Source organism: Lontra canadensis, unplaced genomic scaffold (assembly GCF_010015895.1).
Source record: "Lontra canadensis isolate GAN:19392208 unplaced genomic scaffold, GSC_riverotter_1.0 scaffold49, whole genome shotgun sequence".
In the NCBI taxonomy this organism is placed as follows: Eukaryota; Metazoa; Chordata; class Mammalia; order Carnivora; family Mustelidae; genus Lontra; species Lontra canadensis.
Genome location: NW_022631043.1, coordinates 13,046,023 through 13,064,197, shown reverse-complemented (window position 1 = coordinate 13,064,197; position 18,175 = coordinate 13,046,023). Strand labels below are relative to the sequence as shown.

Below are 18,175 nucleotides of genomic sequence, written 5' to 3'. Positions count from 1 at the left end.
ATTAGGAGGTGGTACAGTGGCTTTGGAAGGATCAAGTGATAGAGTGATTAGGCTGGCATCAGTGGAGATGGAGAGATGTTGGTAGAAGTGTTAAGAGGGGAAGAGAGGCTATGTGTAAGGAGGGGTGTGTGGGGGGGCATGGAAAGTAAGTGCACTTCATGCACAAGGGAGCGCAAAGTTGAGGAAGGAGACACGACTTAGCCTTGCTTCAAGGGTGACTAGAAATTTCATTCCTTTTGTTATTTCTTCCGGTTGAAACTCTGTTATAAGACCTTTGATCACGTGTGACAAAACCCAGCAAACTCTCTCTTTTGGTCTGAATCTGCCAACAAGGGAAAACAGACCCTTCAGCTTCCTGTTCTTTATCTCATGGTTGATTAATAGAGATTAAAACTCCATGCTCTCAGAAGTTTGCCATGTTTGGGAAAAACATCCATTTCCTGTTTTGAAGCCTATAATTTATGTTTGCAGCTTGCAAAACCACAGTGTAAACCACCTCATTTAAAAGCATGTATAAAAGCTGAGGAGCTCCAAAGATATTTACAGTGGGGTTGATACTGCTTGCAATAGTCTCCATCATGTTAGTTTCCTAACTTGTCTGGTTTTTGTCTCAGATAGTTTGGTGCCATGACCCAGGATCTGAAGTTATCTTCAGATTCTCATTTACCCTAGCCAGGTCATAAGGCCATTTGGAGCCTTTTGTACTCCATCTCTGGCTGGAACCACAGAGATCTAAAGGTGAGTCCTGATCCTGGTCCTATATGTTCCAAACTCTTATCTGTTGGAAGCACAGTAAGAATTTGATTTTGATTCTTTCTGAGTACTTTAGTTGATTTCCAGTGGTGGGATTTTTGGTGTGGGTTTTTTTTTTTTTTTTAATGTTTAAACCATTTGGCTATTTCTATAAATGAATTAAATGATTTATTGATATTTTGTCTCTATTAAATGAAGGATGATGGAAAATTGAGTTTGCTACTCTTTCCTGTTTATCCATTTTTCTCCATTTTGAATTCAAATCCATTAAGAATTTATACCTATTAGTAAGGAAAGAACTCTTTATATGAAAGTGAGTTTTGTATTTCTGGGTTTACCCCGATGTAGTTTGGAATTGAAGGTCTAAGTTTACTAGATCTAGGTGTACGTTTATGTGTCTACAGGTATTTAATATTTTTCTACCACCAGATGGTATTACTAAATTAGATTACAAAATTTTTTAAAAAAGCCCTACTCTAATTGACAGAGCTAAGGTCTTATACAAATGAGTCTATTCCTAAAACTTGTCAAATATTGAAAAAATTAAATTTTGAATATTTCAATGTGCTCAAAACACTTTCTTATAGGCAAGTTACTCAAATGTTCTAAGAATTCAAGTTTACATAATTTAGGTAACTTTGGCAAATGAGACTAATCTAATATTGTTGGTTTAATAAGAACAGCTTTGTCTTTTGAGTTGTCAACATTAAATGTAATAAAATGTACATTTTTATTTTACTTGGGAATGTTTTTCCTCAACTTGTAAAGGTTCTGAATTGATATGCTATCATTTCAGTTACTATATTTTAAGATTAGAAAAAATGTAAACTTGTGTTTAGTCAAATTAAGTCAGTATTTGGACAAACTTTATTTCAAGAGTAATTATGTTTTGTAGAATGTCAGCTTGAAGACAGTTTCCAAAATCAATTGGTAACTTAAAATATTGGACTGATGCTAAATTGAGTTAATTCATAAATCATTATGTATCTATGTCATATCTAAGTAGGACAAGACACTGAAACATTAATTGCTAAATAACAATTTCATTCTTATATATTTTTGCCTCTTATTTTTATATAATACAGACGGGCTGTATATTTGGGTCTGTTAATGGACATGTTCATTTTTGCCACATTGAGATGCTATACTATGAGGGATGTTGACGGCTATAAAAAGATATATATATTGAAAAGCTCTGCTAGTCTGCTAGAAAATACTGGTATATGAAAGACAGTTTATAGTTATTTACTAACAGACACTCCTTCTTTGACTAGACTTTAGTCAGGCTCCCGTAAGTCTTCTTCTAGATCAGGCCTCAACCTCGGACTACTTAGCCCCATTTTAACAAAGAAGCCTAAGCTAGTTAAGTGACAACCACCTCCCTTTATATCTGATCGTCCTTGGTATATGATCAAGCTCTTGTACCTTGCCCTGGATATCTAAGTCCTTGGTCTGCTTTTAGTAAGAATCCTGTTAAGCCAGGTTAGCAAGAATCCCCCTACTTTGGTATCTAAGCAAATTCCTCTCAGTAATTTTCCCCGCATGCACGTCCTCACTCGGCTCCTTGGCTGCAGATCTCCTGTTGTCTGTGCTGTATGGAATGGGACTCAGGGCTGTTCTGAAGCCTCTCTTCTCTATGCAGTAACTCTAATAAGATCTGCCTCACCATTTTGACACATGCCCTGGGAATACCTCTTCTCTTACACCACCTCCTAGTCTTCTCGGTGCAATAAAAGCAGCTGTAGTGAAAACTTAGAATCAATATATGTGAATGAGGCTCTATTAGGAGCAAGAGCAGCAGAGAGGAAAAACTTCACACGCAAAGAGTGCAGGAGGTATTTTTTTAAGGAAAACAAGAGAAGCTTTGTTCCAAAGTAAAATGACTCATTCCAAAATGAAAGAGAGAGGGAGAAGTGTATGACAAAACTTGTCTGGAGAGACAAAGTTGCAGATGGTTCACGGAAAGGGAATTTTACTTCTTATAGTCAAAGCTGGCGGAGGTTTACGAGTTTATTTATAAGATTTTTAGTAAGAGTGTTAGTACCAAATATGCTGTTTCAAAACTAGCATTTGGTTTTCACTTTATTAAAATGACAATTTTTTCTTGGAATACTGGTGTTCTCTTAATAAGTGCTTGTAAAGTACTTTCCTCTACCTTGAGAATAATCTGCCTAGAAAATAACTATTCAGGGTCTTATTAGAATAATTTCTGTATTTGTTGATTTTGTCATATCCTTAATCATTTGAGGGAACAAAGCCTTTTCACTTAAAGAGAACTGAAAGTCTTTATAGTCACATACCTCTTATATCTACCTTAAAATTTATATTGTCATTTTAGTTAACTAGATAACCAACTATTTTTCTTAGTAGTCCACGATCTTATGTAATTAAGTGTTCAAACTTGACTGCTTTTCATATTTTACCTTCCAGAGCTCAAATCACAAGGAAGTTGTCAAGGGAAAAAAAAAAAAAGTTGAGTCTGGACCCAAGTAAGGAAAGACATTATTGAATGAAACTATTGCAGAGACCTGCTCAAAGCCCAAGCCAGAACAATTTCAGGCAAGGGAAGTGGGAGTGAAGCTTCTGTAAGCAGAGACCTTGGGATAACTGTCTGTGGAAAGCAAAAGCATGATGTCATGTTAACAGCTGGTGTGCGGGAGAGACTTAGAACTTAATGAACAGCATCAAATATTGTACAAACAGAAAAGTTGAGGCAGAAAATTTGGTTTGTGCTCAGGCACATGGGCTTGGGATTCTGTACATCAGATGAAGTAAACAAGCTAAAGTGTACCTAGGGTTGGGACCTAGTGGTCTTCAGCAAAGCAACCTAAATTTGTGTGAAGCACAAAGTTCCATCAGCCTTTCAGTCCCTCTCCTTGTTCAAGGTGGGTTCAGAGACATTCTCTGTGAACAATTCAGAGATAAGGAATAACTCCAACAGGAGATGGGTGAGTGAAACAGACCTCAGCGTCTACTGAAACTAGAGGCTATAGATGGTAAACTAGAAGGCTGTTTGGTATGTAGGCAAAGGTCAGTTGTTTCAGTGTCCTTCAATGGGATGCCTAAAATAAAGAAGATAAATGTTAATATAAAGGAATGTATTAAAATAAAGAGCCCAAGGTTGAACCCTAAGACTATCTAGTCCTATGAAATTCAGGAGATCAGTGGATGAAATAGTTTTTGCAGTACTGCTCTCTGAGTTGAATTGTGCTCCTGATTATGTTGCCCACGTCTAGGTTACCTCCCTTGTAAGGACATGCATGACATGAGCATTTTACCAGACTTTATTAGTGACTCAGACGGCTGTTTGTCCAGGGGCAAGTCTGGTCCCTGCAAGGACCGGTGCAGTGTTTCTTTAAATCCTGGTGGGGTGGGGTGGGGAGGGAAGACCAGTTACAAGGCAACTTGGCGTCCTATTAAGGATCTGGGTAATCATGTTTTCATTCTCAGTGACTTGAAGTCAGGAGCAAGGGAGAAAAGTTGGACAGGTTAGTTTGAAATATTTGTAGTCAGATATTGAAGGAAACGGGAAGAACTGAAAATTTGATAAAGGTTGACAATCTGTAGATTAACAGACACAAATTTGATTTATAAGTAGGTATCAATACTGGTTTATCCATACTGGGAAAGGAAGCTAATTAGTGTCTATCAGACAAGACAAAGTTTGCATATGGACCAGTTACCTGCAGTTTTCAGAGATGCAAAAGAGCTCAAAGGCAATGAATAGGGTCAGAATCTGATAATCCAGAAGAACATGCTTAGTTTCCCATTGAAACACAAAATGCTCTTACAGTCCCTCTTCCCCTTTTGAGCAAAGACAATCCCAAAGAAAGATTATTCTTGATCACAAAACAAGGCTGCTCTCATTAGACGTGGCCTGGTTGTTTGCATAGATGCAGCAAGAATGACAAGTCACCACATAAATCGTCTATTTGCTTTGCTGGACAGTTTCATAAAGATACCTCAGATTTGACTTTTCAAAGCCTCTTGAGGATAGGAAGCCAAGCCACAACCTCACCATCATTTTTCACCTGCGGTATCTAGTGGTTTGGTGGAAAGACCTCTCTTCCTGAGGTTCCCCAAATATCCCAACATTCCTGAGCCCACTAAGAAGTGACCTTCCTTGCTCACCTATGAGGCCGGGAACCCTATGAAGCCAGTTACTAGGCCAGTTTTCCCAAGAGGGACGACTTTGTAAGCATTGGCCCCATAAAGGCTACCTTAATTCCTGAAAAGTGTGTGGTCACATCTGATGAAATGAGCATCCTTCTCAACTACGACATTCTAGGCAACGCCAGCCTTGATTGTAGCGTGTCCCTTTTGTTCCTATTAACAAGGTGGACAGACTCTTACTGAATCTATGCAAATATCTAGAGTGTCACGAAAACAGGCATCCTCAATAAGAGTTCCCCAAATTTCACAGGGTGAGTCAGGGCAGAAAAGATCAATGTTTCATTTCTGCTTTACAAGAGCACAGTCTAATAAGTTGTTATGCGTGATAGATGGCTTGAGAGAAAAGAGCTTAATGCTCTGTTTTCTGGATGTTCCCTGATATCCAGAAAACAGAGCATTAAAGCATCACCACTGTTCCAAGCAAGGCCCACATCCAACCAGTTTATTCGCTTTATTAAGTTCTTTGTAATTAATTCTTGTTCCACATGATTTGGGGTTAGTAGTCTCAGGAACACATCTGCTTCATGACTAGACGTCTGGAACTCCTGACTCAGCTCACTGGTAGGATCTCATAGTTACTGAAGCAATCCCATCAGAATCCTGTGCCCAAGAGGACCTGGCATAGTCTTTTTACCAGGCTCTTAGACAGGGATCTGGTTTGAGAACATTTGTTGAAGATGGAACACTCTGCCTTAGAGCTGATTCCAGGTGACTTCATGGAAGCATCAGGGGTAAAATAACACATACAAGCTCTCTGTAGATGATGAAAGACCAAAAATGTCTATTGTTTACTCTCTGTTGATATTTTTCAAAAGAGAATGATCTGAGGAAAGTTCATTATAAGAAAAATAGAATAATAGAATTGACAAACATATCTGATAGCATGCAAAACAAAACCAAGTCAATCCAAAAAAGTTTTTTTTTTTTTAAAGATTTTATTTATTTATTTGACAGAGAGAGATCACAAGTAGGTAGAGAGGCAGGCAGAGAGAGAGAGAGAGAGAGAAGCAGGCTCCCTGCTGAGCAGAGAGCCCGATGCGGGACTCGATCCCAGGACCCTGAGATCATTACCTGAGCCGAAGGCAGCGGCTTAACCCACTGAGCCACCCAGGCGCCCCCCAAAAAAGTTTTTGATGAAATATGTGTAAGCATAAAGATTTATGCCTATTTCAAAGAAGAGTAGAGATCACATATAATTTATGAAAGTAGATAAACATAATCTTCACAGAGATAATGTAACATATAAATATCCAGAAATGTTAGATACCATATATACCCAGCATAAATTTAGCATATACCAAGAATATATCAAGATTATCAAGTAAATAGATTCAATACATCTGAAGTAGGTTCTAAACATCAGTAGTAGATTAATAAAATCTAGTATAAATGACCTGAACCTCCAGTAGAGCACTACTGCCTGAAATACACTAGATTCAAGTTAAAAAAATAAAGTTGCAACCAAGTTAATGTTTTTTTTTTCCTAAATAACTGAAATTATGAGTGCTAATACAATACTGCTTTTGTCTTATAGGCAAAGCAACACCAAGACTATGCTAAATAGAAACATGTCATGGACAGCAAAAATGTTAACCATTGTCTTGAACATTCCTATACAGAACACAATTGTTTAAATATTTATGTTAATGACATTTTACCCATACAAATTTAACCTAAGGAAATCTAGGTATTTCTTCTGATTTGAGAATATTTCCCATAACTCATCATCAGAAATATACAAATAACCATCATTATTCCTAACATTTATCTTTTTACAAAAGAGATTTTTTGGGGACCCTTTGAGAAATCTCAAAAACAATTTTGGGTCCTGACAAGGCTAATCAAGCTTTGAGTTTGATGCAATGTTAAGACAGCAAGGCCCTCAAACCCATGTACAATTTCTGTACCTTATTTGTTCATCTCAAGTGCAGAACATGCCCTATGTGCTTAACCACAAACCAATACTTCCTGCCTTGACTTCCTCGTTAGTAAAATAATTGGTGAAGGTTAAGTTTCAGGAACCCCCTCCCACACCAGCTTTCACCTCCCCACCTCCTACTCTCCACAGCCACCTATCCCAGGCTTCTTTGCATAAAAGTTTTGCTCACCCATCCCTCCCCTGAGACATTTCTGACTTAGTCTTCAGGCATTTTCCTATTATGTTACTCTCCTCCTCCTATTGCAATAATTCCCTTAAAGAAATCCCTCATATTAATATCCAGATTGTATTTCTGTTTCTTTGACAGGGATGATGCTGTGATTCCGCCCCCAGGACTTTGTTTTCTTCATTCAGAGGTCAATGCCATCTTAGCAGATGCTGGGTCCTTTCCTGGCTTGGAAGTCATGATCCACAGGCTGTGAGTCTAACTCCTGGTACAGTGTTTCAAACACGTGTCTGTTGTAGCGTGGTAAAGATTTGGCTTTATTCTTCATTTTTGTCTTTTTCCTTCCTTCTACTTCTCTGCCTTCTTCTGGCTTTCCTGGGTATAATTAAAGCCTCTGACTCCATCCTGGGATAGACATCTTGGGTAAAGATACTTAGACCAACAGGTATTCGTTTCACTATCACATTACCATTCCTTTCATTGTTCCACACTCTTTTGCCTGTGGGGGATGTGCTTGGACATTATTCACACTGATTTCACCCAATCTCTTCGAAATGACAAAATTTCACTAAAAAAAAAATAAATAAAATTTTTAAAAAACTTAAAATTTCAATGGCTTCTTTGAGGAGTTAAGGATCTTTGCAAATTGGCTCATTTTGAGCTAGGATCTACTTGCTCAGATCATTCTGAGCAAGCAATGACTCCAAGATCGCATCCAAAGAGTGGACTGCTTTTATTGTTTGGTATAAAGAAACAGAACAATACCTGTTCCACAAAAACTTTCAGATACCACTGCTTCCTTCAAAGAATAGTTCCTTTCTTCAGTGTCTTCTAAAATCTCTGCCTTCCCATCACCATCCCTTAACTTCTGCCTCCTTTTTTCCATTCTCAACCTTCACTTCAGCTCCCTAGAATCCTTTGTGCTTCCCCCTTCGATACCTCTACCTCCTCCTCTTCACTAGCCACCCCCGCCAGGCCTTCCTTTTCTCACTCATGCTCCTCAACTCCCTGTAGATAGCTGAGGCTTAAGTTTCCCACCACTGTTGGGGCTCTGAGGAGCTCAGTGACACCAAGAGCAAAAGCTTGTGCTGAAAAAGCTAACTAGGAACAGGCTGCATGTTTTCAACACTCAGATGGACTTTGGAGATTCCAGATGGCCGCTTGGTTGCTCCTCTGCCCCTCTCCCAAAATGCAGTCCACAGCCTCCATAGGATTACATGTCAGGGCAAAACACATCCTTTTTTTTTTTTAAGATTTTATTTATTTATTTGACGGAGAGAGATCACAAGTAGGCAGAGAGGCAGGCAGAGAGAGAGGAGGAAGCAGGCTCCCTGCTGAGCAGAGAGCCCAATGCGGGGCTCGATCCCAGGACCCTGAGACCATGACCCGAACCGAAGGCAGAGGCTTAACCCACTGAGCCACCCAGGTGCCCAGGGCAAAACACATTTTAAGGATCTCCTCCACAAATACTAAGGAAACTTGTTCAGCTCTTGCACTGAGCGAGTTACTTCAATTCGCCCCAACCGCCAAAAATGTAATCTTTGTAAAAATATAAAAGTGAGGCAAGGAGTAGAGTCAGCTCTTTTCTATGAACCAGTGAGTTTTGAGTTTTTGTGTTTATGTCTGAATAAGGGCTAAGATTTTTTAGTTAATAATTAAAGCTAGAACCCTCTTACATTATTGGTGGGAATGCAAGTTGGTACAGCCACTTTAGAAAACAGTGTGGAGATTCCTTAAGAAATTAATAATAGAGATACCTTATGACCCTGCAATTGCACTACTGGGTATTTACCACAAAGATACAAATGTGGTGAAAAGACAGGCCATATGTACCCCAATGTTCATAGCAGCAACGGCCACAATTGCCAAACTGTGGAAAGAACCAAGATGCCCTTCAACAGATGAATGGAAAAAGGAGATATGGTCCATATATACAATGGAATTTTACGCTTCCATCAGAAAGGATGAATACCCAACTTTTGTATCAACATGGATAGGACTGGAGATTATGCTGAGTGAAAAAAGTCAAGCAGAGATAGTCCATTATTTTATGGTTTCACTTACTTGTGGAGCATAAGGAATAACATAGAGGACATTAGGAGAAGGTAAGGAAAAGTGAATTGGGGTAAATCGGAGGGGGAAATGAACCATGAGAGATTGTGGACTCTGAGAAACAAATTGAAGGGTTTGGAAGGGAGTAGGGTAGGGGGAGGGGTGAGCCTGGTGGTGGGTATTAGGGTGGCATGTATTGCATGGAGCACTGGGTATGGTGCATAAACAATGAATCTTGGAACACTGAAAAAATAAAAGAAAAAAAAGAAAAAGATTAAAGCTAGAAGCTCTTTGTGTCTATATGTGAATATATGTTTTATTATGCATATGTAATATTTTCCTACCTCTAAATATTATTATCACATCAAACTCTAAGATCTCTTAAAGGAGTTTCTTTTGGATTGGCTAAGAGATAAGTAAGAGTTTATATAATTTTAATATTCCTGAAATTCCCAGAAATTAAGACAATTAAATCCCTAATATGTTCAATATGGGAGGCGGAAATATTCCTGTAGAAACTTAGCAAAATGCTTTTAAAATTCAAGCCCACGTGATTTAGGTTAATCTTTGACAAATGAGACTATTTTAATGTTGTTTTAATAAATGCAGTTATGCCTTTTGAGTTATGAGCCTTGCAAGAATACATTTTTAGTTTACTCAAGTATGTTCTTCCTAACTCAATCAGATTAAGTTTACTTTTTGCTTGATAACAAGTATATTTTAAGAATGTGCTTGATATGTTCATGGCATAACATGTCTCAGAATTATTATGTTGTATCTGATTTTTTTCCTCTATAAAGATAATGCTGATCCATTTTCACAAATTAGATAAAACATCCAGTCTTCTTTTTTTTCCTTTTTCTTTATTAAATTATATTAGTCATCATACAGTACATCATTAGTTTTTGATGTAGTGTTCCATGATTTATTGTTTGCACATAACACCCAGTGCTCTATGCAATACATGCCCGCTTTAATATGCATCACCGGGCTAACCCATCCCTCCACCCCCTCTCCTCTGAAACCCTCAATTTGTTTCTCAAAGTCTATAGTCTCTCATAGTTTGTCCCCCTCTCTGATCCCCCCCCTTCATTTTTGCCTTCCTTCTCCTAATGTCCTCCATGTTATTCCCTATGTTCCACAAATAAGTGAAACCATATGATATTGTCTTAATCTGTTTGACTTATCTCACTCAGCATAATCTCCTCCAGTCCCATCCATGCTGATGCAAAAGTTGGGTATTCATCCTTTCTGTTGGCTGAGTAATATTCCATTGTATATATGGACCATATCTTCATCCATTCATCTGTTGAAGGACATGTTGGCTTTTTCCACAGTTTGGCCATTATGGACATTGCTGCTATGAACGTTGGGGTGCATATGGCCCTTCTTTTTACTACATCTGTATCTTTGGGGTAAATACCCTGTAGTACAATTCCTGGGTCATAGGGTAGCTCTATTTTTAACGCTGAAAATAGGATTCATCAATCTGTTTGGCATGTTTTGTCTAAAACTTTCTAAACTGACTTTTTTTAAGTCTCATATGAATAATCATATATCGTTATCAACTGTACTAGTCTAATAGTGACCTATGATCAGATCTTTCACTTTTAAAATTATAAAAAAAAATGCACTAACCATGGCTATTTTAAGTTTTCTGTCTTTTACAAGTGGTTTTCTGCTTTACTCTGATGTTTCCCAAAGAGCCTTTGCAAGTCAGCTACTGGCTGAGAGCTCTGTCTTCAACAAAAAAAGGACTATCCTAGAAACCTGTGGAAGTGGACCGTGCCACATATACTTGGGCACAGGATTCTGATGGGATTGCTTCAGTAACTATGAGATCCTACCAGTGAGCTGAGTCAGGAGTTCCAGACGTCTAGTCATGAAGCAGATGTGTTCCTGAGACTACTAACCCCAAATCATGTGGAACAAGAATTAATTACAAAGAACTTAATAAAGCGAATAAACTGGTTGGATGTGGGCCTTGCTTGGAACAGTGGTGATGCTTTAATGCTCTGTTTTCTGGATATCAGGGAACATCCAGAAAACAGAGCATTAAGCTCTTTTCTCTCAAGCCATCTATCACGCATAACAACTTATTAGACTGTGCTCTTGTAAAGCAGAAATGAAACATTGATCTTTTCTGCCCTGACTCACCCTGTGAAATTTGGGGAACTCTTATTGAGGATGCCTGTTTTCGTGACACTCTAGATATTTGCATAGATTCAGTAAGAGTCTGTCCACCTTGTTAATAGGAACAAAATGGACACGCTACAATCAAGGCTGGCGTTGCCTAGAATGTCGTAGTTGAGAAGGATGCTCATTTCATCAGATGTGACCACACACTTTTCAGGAATTAAGGTAGCCTTTATGGGGCCAATGCTTACAAAGTCGTCCCTCTTGGGAAAACTGGCCTAGTAACTGGCTTCATAGGGTTCCCGGCCTCATAGGTGAGCAAGGAAGGTCACTTCTTAGTGGGCTCAGGAATGTTGGGATATTTGGGGAACCTCAGGAAGAGAGGTCTTTCCACCAAACCACTAGATACCGCAGGTGAAAAATGATGGTGAGGTTGTGGCTTGGCTTCCTATCCTCAAGAGGCTTTGAAAAGTCAAATCTGAGGTATCTTTATGAAACTGTCCAGCAAAGCAAATAGACGATTTATGTGGTGACTTGTCATTCTTGCTGCATCTATGCAAACAACCAGGCCACGTCTAATGAGAGCAGCCTTGTTTTGTGATCAAGAATAATCTTTCTTTGGGATTGTCTTTGCTCAAAAGGGGAAGAGGGACTGTAAGAGCATTTTGTGTTTCAATGGGAAACTAAGCATGTTCTTCTGGATTATCAGATTCTGACCCTATTCATTGCCTTTGAGCTCTTTTGCATCTCTGTAAACTGCAGGTAACTGGTCCATATGCAAACTTTGTCTTGTCTGGTAACCAAGCTTTCTCATTTCCTGTGCAAAAGCCTGTTTGGTGTTAACTTCTAAACTGAACTGCATTTTCTTACCTGTACAGCTTGTAATGCTTACCAAATTTTCAGTTCTTCCAGTTTCCTTCAATATTTGGCTAAAAATTAATCTTAGCCTCTAAACAAGCTTTCCAATTTTTCTGTATCCTTGAATTGGAATTACTGTGAGCTACAAATTGATTGGCAGGTTTTTATTGGGACTCTAAAGTTGCCTTGTAATAAGTTTTTGCCTCCAAGATCTGAAGAGTTATTATAAGCTCAAGCCTAAGAACTTTTCATAATACTAGAAAGACTCATTATCGCAGCTGACCATTCATGGTCCAGTTATTTCCCTGGATAGGCCACTGTTTGGACTACCAACGATGTCTGGTGAAATTCTCAGGTCATTCATCCTTATTGGACTAGTAACCAATGCTATGGACAACACCACCAATACAATTGACATCTCGGCTTTAAAAAACTCAATGAATGGTAAGAGACTGAATATAAAAATAAGCAATGGTTAGACCATATACAGAAATAGAGCTCTGACGTGCAGCCTCTATAGCAATTAGTCTAATAAGGCACATAACCTGTTTAACATCAGTCCCAAATCAGGATCTGGTCAATATTTCACAGCTGCACTAATTTTTGCCTATACTTCTAACTTAGGATGAACCATAGAAAACCAGATATGTACTCCTGATCAATCATATAGGGTGGCTCACTTCTAGTTAGTCCTCTAGCTTCTGTAAGCCAATAGCTTCCAATTGGGGCATACCTGAAGCCTTTCCTTTTTCCACTCTAGAGCATTCCACTACTTTACCTGTGTTTGAGTTTCTGCTCATCTCAGGTGATGGTGAAAAGTAGCTTAATATAGCAAGCTCTGAATAAATGTTTGTTTGTGTTCATTTCAGTGATTTTCATTTATTACCACAGTTTCTTTGGAGTTTCCATCAAGACACAGATTGCACTGACCATCACCATGGCCTCCAGTTTTCAACTGGGCACCCAGAACCTATTATGTCTCACTGCTTGCTGCTTGTCAAGTCCACAGTGAATGGTAAGTCAGCAGAGAGCTGAACTCCACTCTTTTCCTGTTGAGTTCTTTGGTCATTCTTCTGAGTTTGGTACACAGGTTTTGTTATCAGTGTCCACCCATTTGTTTGGCAAATGGGTGGGTCTTTTCATCCTTTTTTGTTATATTTGTGTTACTGCTCTATGGAGTGCTGCCTAAAAGTGCTATATGTCATAAGAAGGAGAATCATATGATATAACACAGTCATATGTCTTCTAAGCCTTTTGTTGATGGCAGTCTCACAGACCAATGAGTTTGCTGTTTTTACCACAACTGCCCATTTGGACAAACTTTGTTGTAAGTCACCAGTAAAACTGGATGAGGTTCTCTTTCCATCTCAAATTTTGGTCCTGAGGGCTTTTTCCCCCTCCTTTTTGATACAGAAAGAGCATTCTCTCTGGTATTCCATTGCCATAAGGCACAGATTGTCAAGTCTGTGTTTGGAGGTGACCAATCATGAGTTTGGGGTTTGAGATGTGAGCTGCACAAACATTTCAATTCTACCAGCACTGCCAGCTCTCGTGAGATAATCTAAGCCTCAATTTTCTCCTCTTCTGGGGAAACTTTTGCTTCATATATCTACTCTTATGACAGTGCTTACTCTAATACTTATCTTTCCAAATGACATAATTTTCCCAAGTATGATTTAAGCCTTTAGTGGGCACTTGAGATGGGGGGAGGCATTTGACTTCCACAAAATTGTTCTTTTGAAAATTTCCTTAGAAAAGAAAGGAATGTGATTTCTCCGTTCACAAGGGCAGCATTTTTTGATTGGTATGCAGAGGCCTCCAAAGAAAGTTTAAATAAAATATTACTTTACAAAAAGATTCTTTGACCAAAGTTATGAGGAATTAGACAAACTTAAGCAGCAAAGTAATTTCCCTAGCAAGCCCTCCTCTTCTTTGTCCTTCAGCTTCTTCCCTATATCCTGTTCTCCCTCTTCCCTCTTATCCTTCCAATCTCTTTCTTTCCACAACTCTGTCAAACCCTCTATCTGCTTCCTCTTATCCAGACCCTTTACCTTTCCCCAACTCTTCTAAAACCACCAAAGTCTGTTGCCTTTAAAAATCCATCCTTCCCATATACTAGGTATGCAGGGAACTACAGAATCTAAACTTTGGACTCAAGCTGAATTACGAGCTATAAAGATTTCTCTAAACCTAGACAAGACCAGCAAATACTTACAAAATAATTTAGAATTCTTTTTGGTGCATATGATCCAGAGTTACTTGACCTATAGCAACTTGTACACATAGTTGGTTGGAAGCTCAGATGCTGAATACTGTGTGGCAAAGCTGATTGGACCTACCCAGAATGGGACCTACAGGATCCCTCTTGCCATAATAAGCTTGAGACTCAAAAAGAAGTTCCCGAAGCAGGGCAAAGTCTCCTGAACCATACATGAAATGTTTCTAATAAACATTGATTGGATCACCATTTAATCATGCAATAAAGTAAAGATGAAATGATGGGATATATTTTTAAGAATAGACTAAACCATGTCTTCCCAAAAAGTTGTAAGTGTGAAGATGCTTATTGAACAGCAGCCCTTGCATCTCATTTTGCCAGTGGAGCTGAACCTGAAACTGGGCACCTAATTCAAAGAAAGAAATTAGAATAGGAAATAGCCCCATTATCTGAACTAAAACATCTGACATAACATTTTGAAATACCTTTAGGATGAAAATGAGATAAGACTTAAACTTGTGGCCCTAAAGATCAAATAGCTAAGCAGACCACTTCTCAACCAGCCACCTATTGATAAGGACACTTGTAGATTTTGTAAAAAGAAGGGACACTGGGGAAGAAAAATTGTTTCATCCTAGCAAAACAAACAAACAAACAAACAAACAAACCCATCAATTTAGATCAATAAGGAAGGAAAATGCATTCAATATTCTGGATTATTGTAAGCAAACAAAGTGAATTATAAATATAAATGGTCAACCTCACTAAGACTTGATAGATAATGGGTACTACTCTTTCTATGTTAAATTGTACTGCCATTACTCAACCTCTTCCTCAGAGAAAACAGAACACAGGAGCAGGTATTTTAAATAATTCAGTCCTTAACTGTAACCCTTGTATCCTTTACTGAAAAACTTTCATTTTTTGCTTTGTGATACCACACTTGCAAAGTTAATAAGGAGATATATGCTTTGCAAATGGCTTTTGCAAATACACATGGAAGGAAAAATTTCTTGGGATTTGAGAGGGCTCCTTTATTCATAATCAAGTTGTTTTTAGTCTGGATATACCTTTGCCTTCTTTATAATATTTAATACATTCCTCCGATAAAGATCTTGACACCATACTTCACACTTTATGGGCTAAAACTTCCAGCACTGGAAATGGAACATAATTGTAAGAGAGCCTATTAAAATTCAGCTAGATCTTACCAAACCATCACCCAAGCTTTCCCAATATTCTTGAGGCCAAACACAAAGGAAGAGCTCAAACCTATCTTTAAAAACCCTGTATTCAAGGATCTTCTCATAGTTTGTAATAGCCCTTGTAACACTCACATTTTGCCAAAAAAAGAAACCAAATGGATGAAAATATAAATTGTTGAAGACTTCAAAACCATCAACAAAATTGTGATCTTTTGTTTCTTTATAGTACGTAATTCAGACACCATCCTATCATCTATTATGCTTACAGTCACTTGCTTCACTGTAGTGGATATTTGCTTGTCTTTTTCAGCATACCTAAGAGGACCAAGAAAGTCAACACTTTTTTACCTTCCACCAAGGAGAATAACATCCCTGGGCAGTCATGCCTCAGGGGTACACTGAAGCCGTCTACTATTTTTCTCAGGTCTTTAATCATGACTTATAAGATTCAAATTTCCCTTGTGATTCAGTTCTGATTAATGATATAATATAATGTAATATAATATAATAGATCTCTTATTTTGTTCAGGGAACAAGGAAGTTGTAAAAAGATCATTTGCTTATTCTCAGCATTAATAGGAAAAGAACATGATGCTTCAAAAGATAAATTACAAATGTCTCACAACACAGTCCTTTATTTAGGAAATGACCTATCTAATGAAGGGAAATATTTTCCTGATAGATTAAAGACTGTACAAATATTCTAGACCTCTTTCAAGGTGGCAACTTGGAGGACTTCTAGGCTTAACTGGAAAATGAAGGCAATAAGTACCAAACTTCCCTGTGATTCCAACACTTCTTTATGAATTGTCTAAGTCTTCAGTAAGAGACTCTGATCTGGGAGCACAAATACAACAGGTCTTCTGTAATCTAAATAAGGCCTTATAATAGCCTCCTTCCTTAGGTACTCTTAACTATAAAAGCCATTCCATCGAATTGTGCACCAACAATTTGAACAAGCCCTTCAGGTTTCAACTCAATTTCTTGGGTGTCATCAAAAACCAGTTGCTTACTATTGACTCGCCCTTGACCCAGTTGTAAAGGCTTTTCCCCCTTGACTTAAGGTAATCAGTGTCATGGGAAAACTTATTGATGCTTCTGCTGCAATAGTTCTAGGCTCTTTACTTAACCTCATGGTCCCTCATGCAACACAGACATTAGTATTGACTGAGAACAGGCAGCACTTTTCAGCCAACTGGTTAACCTCTTAAAAGATTCTGTTACTCTCTCCTCTCACATTACTTTTCATCCCTGAAACAACCGGAAACATGTCACTCTCCTGCTCCTAAAAGAATGGCAACAACATGATTGTCTTACTTCAGTTAGGAATCTTTCTGTACCTTGCAGATGTACAATGTATTAGAGATCCCATTGAGAAATCTGACCAAATATTATTTGTGGAGGGACAATTCCTCGACTGGAATGAGGTTATTAAGCAGGACATGCTATTAGGGATTTAAGAAGATTGTTCTTTAGAATATAGTCATTTACCTGAAGAAAAACCAGCCCAAACGGCAAAACATATTGTTGTTCAGAAGCCTATTATATTTCTTCATATTGAACAAAAGGAGGGATTAACAATTTTGGACTTTTTCTGTGCTCTGTGTTCCTGGAAAACAGAGTTGGTTAATATATTCCCCCACTTTTGTTTTCTAGGAAAGAATTTACTGAAAAGAGGCACCAGTTTTCTCCATACAATTTATATGAGTCCTGGTCTATTCTTTCTCATGACTCCAATAAGAGTTGTGTGTCTAGATGTCTATGGACAATTAGTTTTTGACAAAGATGCCAAGACCATTCAATGGGAAAAGAATAGTGTTTTTAATAAATTAGTCTGGGTTAATTTAATATAGTCACAAGGATGGCATATGGATTCTTAACTCACACTATATAAAAATTAACTCAAAATGGATAAAAAATTTGAGTGTAAGAACTAAAACTATGGAATTCTTAGAAGAAAACAGTGGTAAATCTTCATGAACTCAGTTGTGGCAGTGGATTTTTAGATATGACCCCAAAACATAAGCAACAAGAGGAAAAACAGATAAATTGAGCTTCATCAAAATAAAGAAATAAAAAGCATTCAAATTGGCAGAGAAGAAGTCAAACTCTCAATCTTCATACATGACATGATACTTTATGTGGAAAACTCAAAAGACTCCACCCTAAAATTGCTAGAACTCATACAGCAATTCAGCAATGTGGGAGGATAAAAAATTGATGCACAGAAATAAGTTGCATTTCTATACACTAACAATGTGACTGAAGAAAGAGAAATTAAGGAATCAGTCCCATTTACAATTGCACCAAAAACCATAAGATACCTAAGAATAAACCTAACCAAAGAGGTAAAGTATCTGTACTTTAAAAACTACAGAACACTTACAAAAGAAGCTGAGAAAGACACAAAGAATTGGAAAAATAGTCCATGCTCATGGATTGGAAGAATAAATATTGTTAAAATATCTATGCTATCCAGAGCAATCTATACATTCAAAGCAATCCTTATAAAAATAACATCAACATTATAGAGCTGGGACAAACAATCCTAAAATTTGTATGGAACCAGATAGCCAGGGGAATGTTAAAAAAGAAAACAAAAGCTGGGGATATCACAATGCCTGACTATATTACAAAGCTGTGATCATCAAGATAGCATAGTATTGGCACAAAAA

At 38.0% G+C, this 18,175-nt stretch overlaps 1 long non-coding RNA gene across 9 annotated transcripts; it reads left to right on the top strand.

Annotated features, from left to right (window-relative positions):
- The first annotated feature begins 725 nt into the window (after positions 1–725).
- Positions 726–17,592, top strand: LOC116877054. 9 transcript variants are annotated; one of them, XR_004384531.1, is made up of 4 exons: positions 726–738; positions 12,969–13,092; positions 15,811–15,924; positions 17,157–17,592. It is a non-coding gene; the product is annotated as an uncharacterized LOC116877054 (long non-coding RNA). The 9 variants fall into 9 exon arrangements; XR_004384529.1 differs by lacking the exon at positions 17,157–17,592 and adding an exon at positions 16,030–17,022; XR_004384524.1 differs by lacking the exon at positions 17,157–17,592 and having other exon boundaries at positions 15,811–15,942.
- The last annotated feature ends 583 nt before the right edge of the window (positions 17,593–18,175 follow it).